Raw genomic sequence first — 10617 nt, 5'->3', positions numbered from 1 at the left:
AGTGTACATGAAACATTTCTATGTGAAAGAACATGACTGCTTTTACTGTGTATGTCCATAATATGCTTTACACCCATCTCTACAAGGGCTTTGCTCATGAGTCATCTTAAATATTTCACCAAATTAGGAAAGAAAACACTGCTTGTGTTGCACTAAAAAACCTCAAATACGTCTGAGGAGACACACCAAAGCCAGTGAAACGTTCGACTAAAAGTAGACACGGTTTGAATTAGCTCATATAAGAAAGGTTTCTATTTCTTGAGCATCGGATGAGTCTCAGACAAGATTTCTAGATAAACATTTATGAAGTAGGTCAGCTGAGGTCTGCACGTGGCCTAAAACTGAGCAAAAACCACATCCTTGATTCAAAGAAACTTCCTTTCTTTGAAGTGTATTTGTATATCGCTTTTTACGATACAAATCATTGCAAAGCAACTTTACAGAAAATTACGTTTCTACAATATTTAGTAGTAGCTTATAAGTGGTGACTGTCAGTTTGTGTGCGTATGACAGGATTTTTCAGAAAATATTAATACAAGACATAGTCAGCCAGACGATGAACATTATTAACAGCAATTATTATAGGATGCAGTCACACTTGTAGCAATATTTGTTAGTTCTGTTTGTTAATTCAGGGTTAACATCATCTGGGGTCCTCTGAGGGTCAGCATCATCTCTTCTCAGGTGTTCTGGATCCAGACTGGAGCTTGTGTAAATCCTAGTTACCACGGGATGAAGATCCAGCAGAAACAGAGAAACAAATAGAGACATCATTAGCATAGCTGCTGATCCAACAGAGTAAAATTAATTAGTTTAACCCAAGCTAAAGAATAAGAATGCACATTTGATCAGATGCAACTACACTCACAATTTAAGAGATACATTATTCAAATGCTTGGTGAAAGAGATGTGTTTTTAATCTAGATTTAAACAGAGAGAGTGTGTCTGAACCCCGAACATTATCAGGAAGGCTATTCCAGAGTTTGGGAGCCAAATGTGAAAGCTCTACCTCCTTTAGTGGACTTGACTATCCTAGGAACTTAATAACATAACATAACATAACATAATAATAGGCTATTGTTCATATTTTGATCATAACTTTAACCCTAAGTATTACAGTATTTGTTTAATTTGTTATAAGGACCACAAATTGTGTTGTTTTTTTTGGGAAGAAATCAATCAATCAACCAATTCTACTACCTCCGGAAAGACAAAGACCATTAGAAAAAGAGTCTTTTTATTTTTTGTTTTGTTAACAATAAGATCTCAAAGTTTATATATATATATATATATATATATATATATATATATATATATATATACTGTATATATACATATTTTAAAGTATATGTTTTATTTTAATGTTATGTTATTTATTTAACAATAATTTAACCATAACATTCAACCAATACCAAAACCAATGATTAATCAGAGAATTGTTCTTTGTTTATCAGTTTCTTGATGTCATTTAACACAAATAAAAGTTATTGAAATAAACATTTTATTATCTGCAAAAGTTATTAGCAATTTCTAAGCCCAAAACTTTAGTGTACATTTTTTCAATTTTAAAAGTAAATATAATGTAACACAGCAAAACTTTCAAAATATTTAAATGATTACAAAACCAAGCAAAAATGAATAAGCAAATAAAATAATCTTGTACGTTATAGTGTGCAAAAAAAAATCAAGAAGGTTTAAAAAAGAAAAAATGCAAATACAATTCAACAAATAAAATTAAAAAAAAAACAGCTGTATGCAACATATCACTAAACAAATGCTGTCCTCTGGTGAAAAGAGCATCTATCGGTTAATGACAGCAGTCTGGGTGCGTGGCCATGATTTGGAAGAGCATCACGTCTTCCTGGATCATCATTTTTGCTCTTCCTGGAGCAACATCTGCATCAAACAAACAAACACAGCCAGTTCCAAACCTTAACAAGATCCGGGAAGAACACCCTACTCACCAGAATGAGGGGATGTAAGTGACCTAGATAACACCTACTGATCAAAATACACTAAAGGAGTGAGTCAGAAATCACCTAAACATATGTGTGGGCCATCTTTACTCATGACTCATCTGAGACTGAGCTGCAGAAAAACAGGAGATTTTAAAAGATAAAAATACATTCTCTTCCAGTGATAACAAGAAAATGGTATAATTTTTGCAGTAGTGCACGTTGCATGATTTTTGTTGCATGCTTTTAAAATACTATGCATCGTGTATCAGGTAAATAGACGTCAAAGCAGTTTGCTGCCCTCTCTTGGTCTTAAAACGCCAAACTGATATTGTACTGATATTTTGCGTCAATGTAAGCGAAATGTTATACTAAATGGGTCTAAAATAAATCTAGTAGTGATTTACTGTCAGATGTATTCTATTTCTTGTATGGTGATACCAAAACATACCTGCTTCTGATCTAAAAGAAAACTATTCTCTCCACTTACTGTAAGATCTAGGTCATGCTATGTAAAATACTGTACTGTTTCAGGCCATCGGTTATTGTCAAAGAAATGGTGGCACTTTCAACATAAAATAAAATAAAATAAACATTAATTTAAAATAAAAAATTAAATAAATTAAACAAAATAAAATGAATTAAAAAAGTTAAATAAATGTAAAAGTTAAATAAAAAATAAATAAAATAAAATGTTTTCTCATTTAATTAATAAAATAAATTTAAATAAGGTCAAACAAAAACAAAATAAAGTACAATTAAATTAAATTTAATTTAATTTAAAAATACAACAATAAACCCTTGTATTAATTGTAAAACACAAAGTGTGGAGTATACAGTATACCATAAATATTGTATACCATAAAATTCAGCCAAACTACTGTACATCCATTTCTAACTAGCTCTCTGTCAGGTACTGATCTCAAAGGGTACAACTAACCACAACAACGCTGAAACATACATACTAACATTTGTGCATAAAAATAATGTAATAATGTTGCTTGCCATTTAGAATACACAGATATATCTGTTCACTTGTCTGCAGTCTGCAGTATATATTTGAAGTGCTTGTTTTATAGGTTGCACAATGATGCAACTATTATGTTTATGTTATTTGTTTTACTAATATAGCACTTTACAATAAGCTTCCATTTGTTAATTTAGCAAATAATAGATAACATGAATGAACAGTTATTTATCATTTATAAAACATTTCAATTTCAACATTTACTAATAGTTTATTAATAGTTTAATAGTTTATTCAAATTAAACTTCAGGTTAATATTATTTATTCCTAATATGATCTAAAAATGAACGGTTGTATTTTTATGAATTAGTTAATAACACTATGTATATATATATAGTGTGTCGCTCATTATGTTAGTTAGCGTGTGAACTAATGGGAACTTATTGTAAATAGTTATCAATATTGCCTGAATTTGGTTTTAAATAACGGATAGATTTTTCTGTGAAACATTACTGTAAAATTGCCTAAAATAAAGATGAATTATACTCAAATTACACAATTTATTAACCTTGATTAATGATATGTTCTACATATACTAACACGTTTGTAAAATTTCAAGTTGTTTTAATGAAATAACATTAATGTATCATGAATAAACTTGATTTAACAAAAAATAGCATTTTAAATCTTAACATTTACTTAGATTAATAAATTAAGTTGCATATTTAAATTAATATCAGTTAATTTATCATGAATAAAGATGAATTACCAATTAAAAAATATTATTTTTAAAAGCAAACTGTAACCATTGATTGATTTTAGTTGAAGATCTCTAATGCATTAACTGATGTACAGTAAGGTGTTGTGTGTTTTCTGTTCTGTGAGGCGCAGTGAGCCGTGTGCTGGCATACATTGATGTAATGCAGAAACACACGCCTGGCCAGCAGTTTGGCCAGCGTTTCACTGTTCTCTGTCCTTCAGCAGCAGCGCTGGAGCATGACAGTCACCTCTGTCCAACACGTCTGAAATGTGTCTCCAATAAAATAAAATAAATAAATAAACCTACTTATATGATTTATTTTACCGCAAAATTATTTGCTTCAATAATGTTCTTTTTTGTTTTGTTTTTGTTTTCCAGTCATACACTAAAGGAATAATAATAATAATAATAATAATAATAATAAAACATTTACATTTCTGTGTGCCTGTAGCCCTGTTGTACCCTATAGTACGCACACTGGGTCAAAAATTCTATTTTAATTGGAATGTTTGTATTGATACATTTATTGATTTCAGCATAATTTCTCTCACCTCATCCACCTTTTTGGCTGGACTTTCTTCAAATAACTTGCCAGTGCATTATTGGATTGATGGGACAACATCTACAATGCGTTAAAATGCTGCCCACTGGGCATAGCCCACACATTTACTGTATGTCCCTGGAGCACAAAATCAGTAGCACAGATATATGTGTAGCAATAGACAACAATACATTGTATGAGTCACAATTATACATTTTTCTTTTATGCCAAAAGTCTTTAGGATTTTAAGTGAAGATCATGTTCCATTAAGATGTTTTGTAAATTTTCTACTATAAATATATTCAAACTTAATTTTTGATTACTAATATGCATTGCTAATGACTTAATTTTGGACAACTTTTAATGTGATGTTCTCAATAATTTATTTTTATTATTTTTTTTTTTTTGACCCTTAGATTCCAGATATTCAAATAGTTGTATCTGAGCCAAATATTGTCCTCTGAACAAACATAAACAACTTATTTATTCAGCTTTCAGATGAGGTGTCCCAATCAATCCTTTTAACTGGTTTGTGGCCCAGGGTCACAAATTACTGTTGTTTCTAAAAAACTTACCCAATGTTGAATTGCTCCTAGATACAATGGTGAAGGAGAAGAAGAAATCAAACAAACCGTCGGGTAGAAAAATCATACTCAAGAAGAATGCTCTGAAGGTGACTTTAGATGGCAAGAGTCGCCTCGACCTCAGCAACATGGAGATTGACACATTTCCCAAGTGTATGCTGAAGCTCTGCAACATAGAGGAGCTCGACCTCAGCTGCAACCTTCTCAAGAAGATCCCAGATGCCATCGACAAGTTCGTGGACCTCCAATTGCTGGACCTGCACAGCAATCATCTGGAGCAGGTTCCTGCGGCTATCGGCTGCCTGTAAAACCTCGACAGCCTCAACCTGTGTAACAACCATCTCAGCTGGGGCTCCTGAGGAACCTGAGGACCCTCAACCTGGGAAAGAACCACATGGAGAGTCTGCCTCCATCTGTGGCTGCTCTCAAAGATCTGCAGGAGCTGGACCTCTTCAACAATGGGAGGACTGCCTGTGTACCGATTGTCTGAAGAGATGCACGGAGGGACGAGAGACGTTAGACAGTCGAATGGGTGCCGCTTCTACACTAAAGAAGTCCATGATTGCTGGGCTCATAACGGCAAACTCTGTAGTGCAGGAGAACCAGGCTTTGAGTAGGTGTAGACGAAAGTGCTGGAAAAAAACAGTCCAGTAAAAACATACTTTGGTTAAAATTTCTCAGTTTTAGTGTAAAACAACATCCTTTTTACCCTGTCAAAAATCAGCTCTGTTCAAAGTGAGCCGTTTCATTGCACGTCCCTTTAAATGCTAATGAGCTCTTCTGACCCCGCCCCTCTCTTCTGTAGAGTGAGCAGCAGTTCTCTGAGAGACGGTAAACTTTAGGAACCTGCTAACTAACACATTATTAGGAAAGGCAATTTGAGAAGATTCATAAAAACCCCTTTAACTCATATTTTTCTGGAGGTGAAGTTGGATCAAAAATTATTCGCTCAAACATAGACACATTTATGTAGATCGGGGGTGCATTCCCTTCAAAAACAAACATAATTCTTAGCTTCTTCAGAGGCTCAGATTTCGGGAGTAAATGCGACTGCTGTGTTCATTATTACATCCAACAACAGAACACCTCAATCACTTAGGAGCCATTCTGTTCTACTCCTGCTCCGGTGGTGGACTGTTTACAGCTCAATCAGGGCGGCTCTATGCTAAAACACCAGTGTCAAACAACAATCATGGGAGGGACCTGTGCAGAACTATGACACTCTGCCAAGAATCTGTGAACAGCTTGATATGTAATGTCCGTGACGGCACCCATAGGTTTCCGAAGATAGGCAGAGTGTGCCGTCGCCATATTTGCAGCATATCACTCCCGGATCATCAAAAATAGGCAAAAAGGCGGGAGCTGGCTGCTGAAGCCACGCCCACCTAGCACAACAGCAGTGACAGCAGCGGCAATCCACCTGTCACTCAAGTGGCCACGCCCTTATTTAATGCAGAGCTTTAAGGCTTAATATAATTTAAACATTTAAACAATTATCATGAAGGGCAAAATTAGCTATATAGACCAAAAAAAAAAAACCGTACCAGGCTGTAAACGTTTTGGTATCAAAAGTTCCATGAAAAACTGGTTGCACTTTATTTTACAGTACATGTACTTACATGTATTTATAGTGTACGTATAGAGTACTTATCTAAGAAAGTTCTGGTAATACAAGTTAACTACATGGGGTAGGGTTAGGTTTAGGGGTAGGTTTATGGTAAGTACATAGTTATTACATAGTTATTGTAATTACAATAATAAGTACATAGTATGTACATAAGGAACAGGACTGTAAAATGAAGTGCTACCGAAAAACTTTTAACATCCATTCATTATTTACACTATTTTAATTAAGTCTCAAATGACAGAATGTCTGCCAGGTTGGTGGGTCTAGGTCTTAGCAAGCAAAGGTCCAAACAGATGAAAAAAATAAAAACTAATGCAGATGCTCTGTTTATATGCTGTTTACATTATGAAAATGATTAAAGATTTCACAGCAGAAAAACATGTGTACCAAGACCTGCAGGTGGATTTTTGTACAATTATACTAAAAGGCTTTTTGCTTAAAAATGTAAAAACTATCAATCAGTTGAAAGACATGTAGATTGTTCTTGCAATAGCTTCTATGCATCACCAGGGAGAAGCAAGTCTCTAAACGGTCTCAGTTCTCACTGCTGCCCCCTTCAGCAGCTACAGTGACATTACAATCACATCTGGAAAGTGTAACACCACACCGGATGTTGCTATGTGCATTTGCTGAAGTTTTAGGATACATACATAAAGATGTAAATTATTTTAAGCTAAAATCTAATATTCATTCAGGAAATAACAAAAAAAAATGGTCACCTTGAAGATGCCAATATGAGTTTAATGACTGTAAATGGAGAGAGATAGGCAGAATTAAACTTATAAGAGATTGTAAGGTCACCAATGCATTCTAAATGCTTATGCTAGAGCTTCAGCAAGTGCAGTAGATTCATTACTTACCCAATCATCTACTTTTTGTTGTGAAGAACAAGTGCTGGTGAATCTAATTATGTCCATATTGATTTTTCTTCTTCTTTTTCTCATTTCTCTTGAGGAACACTTCTCTAATTATCACTCGGCTCAATTCTATTGATTCTCCCACATTGGCAATGTTTTAAAAATCTGCTCATGACATGACAAGTGACATTTTAAGTGTCTAAAAATATGTCTCTCTGTTTATCTATAGTTAACATGGCATATAAAGAAGATAAAATTCACACCAAAATCTGTGAGTAGTATGTAATATGAGATAAATGAAATTGATTTGTGACATTTGTTTTTCTTTTGGTGCAGTATACAAGTGTTAGACACCATGCATTGTGTAATTTAAAAGAATTAAGTACTGGCAAACCAAACCATGCTTATTCCCAACTGGATGAACACCTATAACCAGAGCATATAAGTTTGGAATATTGTCATTTGGTGCTCCACATCTCTAAATGAGTGATGTGAATGAGGTCTTTAATCCGATTACTCCCACCAGAAGTCAAAGTAAATAAGGCTCAACACTGCTATTAGGCTAAAGTGGATCAAAGTCGAGTCAAAATAGTATGCAAGCACAAACATTGGTCTCCAACTCTGGTGGCTTGAGTTTCAGAGCTGTAAAAAAAAAAAACAAGAAATCAAGTAACAACCAGCAATCGATTATTACTTGAAAGTCACTTGAATACACAAGCAGAGTTTGGGGGTGGGGGGGGGGACTGGGGTGAGGCACTGCCCCCCCCCCAGAGGAGATCCAATAATAATTTTTTCTGAGCTATGAATAAAATATAAAAATTAAATAATTTAAATTTTCTCATTTTATTTGAAAAAAGTATCTTTTTATTTTAGTGGATAAATTAAATAGCCTACATTTTAGGCTAAATTAACATCTATGACATTTAAGCCAAAGAATAAAAATGTGGTGTGGTCACTGCTGTCTGAACTGGACAGGCGATTTTCACATGAAGCATATCTTGCCTAAAATAAAATCTATAGATATAAAAAGTTCAAGCATATAACAATGTTTAAACGTTAAACCTAGACAAATGTTCGCCATATCCAATAGTTTGTGCGAAGACACTTCAAAACAAGGAGGTGACAGCATGATTTTTTCAGTGGATATGCCTTCATTTATGCTCATAAAGGTGAAACTCGAGTAATACATAATTCGAACTGTGAAGGGTCTACTTTTTGTGTGCACTCACAATATCAACAAAACGTTGTGCTTTTATAAAGTAAAGAAAACAAGCATGATGCGCTTTCTGCTGTCTCGTCTTTAACAGGAGTACAAAAATGAACCAAAACTCAGTGAATACATGCCTCACAGACATAATTCAAATATCTCTTTACTGTTTTTCCCTGACACATTTGGTGCAATTACGTTTTCTGATGTTTTGCGGCAAGCTTAAGCCTATTGCGTGAATTTTGAATGCAAAACTGTTCAGCTGAACTATGACGTAAAATTTGCCCGAAGCCAATTAAAAAGTCAGGGACCGTCGGGCTGAAATGCAGGGCTCTAATTCGGCTACATAAGAGATAAGTTTCTAAGTTATGAGGTGAATAAGAAACTGGCTCTGATCTACCACACATAGAACAATTTGACACAAAATTTGTCAGAAGAGATGAAAGAAAAATAGTGGTCATCTACGCAATTTGGAAAGGGCTTTTCTATATATTCTATATATATATCAATCTCTGACTCTGGTGGTACAAATATGAGGTCTACACCATTATTATTTTGAAAATCTAGCATAAACATCTCCTGTTGCTCCATTCCCGCTTGTGATGTCTCTGGAGATGCCCTTCTGAATTATCAATACCTTGCAAAATTAATAAATCTTGTGACATTACATCTCAGTCAACAGCAACAGAAGCAGTAATCAGAATTCGTCTGAACGATTGAAGGTCTATTGAAGGGTTTGAAACTGCAACATTAATGTGATAGACAACATTTTTTCTATCAATATGAACTACGTGTTGTTTGAGTCACTGCTATCTGAAAGCTTCAACCAAGGACATTTATCAGCCAATCTTTTTAGTACAGCTTCAAGTGTCATTTAAGCCTGAGCAGAATAGGTTATTTAATAATAATAATAATAATAATAAAAGGCATATTTTGAAAGACAAGACATCGTCCATTTCAAAAACTCATCTCAAGATCAAAGAATTCTGCAATGATGAGACTAAACATCCTGACCACTTACAATGGACAAAGAACAATTTCGAACAAACAGCTAAATCATCAACAACCCAGCTCATGTGGGTATAAAATCCCCAGACGGTCAAGTGCATCCCATCTAAGTGGTTTAGGACATGTGCATTTCCAAAAGAGATGCATAAAGCATCTGCCAAAGAGGATGTTTATGGGAAGAAGTCATTTTGTGGAAATGCATAAGGCATTTTTCCGGGCAGACGACAGATTAGCTAGACGGCAATTACAAAAAGATATTCTGAATATATAAAATCAACACAGCATGTAATCTTTAACATAAACATGACAATAGATCCTGAAAGGGCACGACTGGACAAACACGTGTTGGGAGAGAACAAAGCGCTTTATTTAAGAGTGGAGTGTATTTGGGGACTGGCGGGTCAGTGGTTAGAGGCAGTTGAAATAGGTTTTTGTTGCTATCTCATTTAGGCCTCCTGCCACCCGCATCTTTTCTGAGGAGCAGCTGTGGTCTACAGGGCTGAGCGGATTGAATGGAGCTGCTGCTATTATCTACTGGGGGTGGCTTAAGAAAAAGACGGGAAGAAAAGAAAGACGAGGGCAGGATGAGAAACGGGGCGGAGGGAACAGTAAACGGAGATTTGAGACGGGCAATTTGAGTCATTTGGAGGTTGAACACTCCAGTAACCCAGGAAAAACCAGAATTACATGAATATATATATATATATATATATATATATATATATATATATATGTGTGTGTGTGTGTGTATATATATATATGTGTGTGTGTGTGTGTGTGTGTGTGTGTGTGTGTGTGTGTGTGTGTGTGTGTGTGTATATATATATATATATATATATATATATATATAAAACATACACACGATTATAAGACAAGACTAAATGACAATACTAAATGAGAATTGATTTGTGTATAAAAAAAAATACAAAAAATACAAAAAACACCTTATAGACTACATTTCCTGGATTCAACAGTTTCAAAATAACTTAATTTCATGAGATTATAACGGGATTAAAAGCATTAAAGGGATAGTTCACCCACCCAAAAAGTCATTGTATATTATATATGTGAGTGAGGGGGAAGTCGTGGCCTAATGGTTAGAGAGTTGGAC

The 10617-nt window shown here is 34.6% G+C and overlaps 1 pseudogene; it reads left to right on the top strand.

Moving 5' to 3' along the window:
* Window positions 1-4824: 4824 nt before the first annotated feature.
* Window positions 4825-5461, top strand: LOC132122559 (leucine-rich repeat-containing protein 18-like; annotated as a pseudogene).
* The last annotated feature ends 5156 nt before the right edge of the window (window positions 5462-10617 follow it).

Source organism: Carassius carassius, chromosome 40 (assembly GCF_963082965.1).
Source record: "Carassius carassius chromosome 40, fCarCar2.1, whole genome shotgun sequence".
Classification (NCBI taxonomy): domain Eukaryota; kingdom Metazoa; phylum Chordata; class Actinopteri; order Cypriniformes; family Cyprinidae; genus Carassius; species Carassius carassius.
This window is presented reverse-complemented; position numbering and strand designations above follow the sequence as displayed.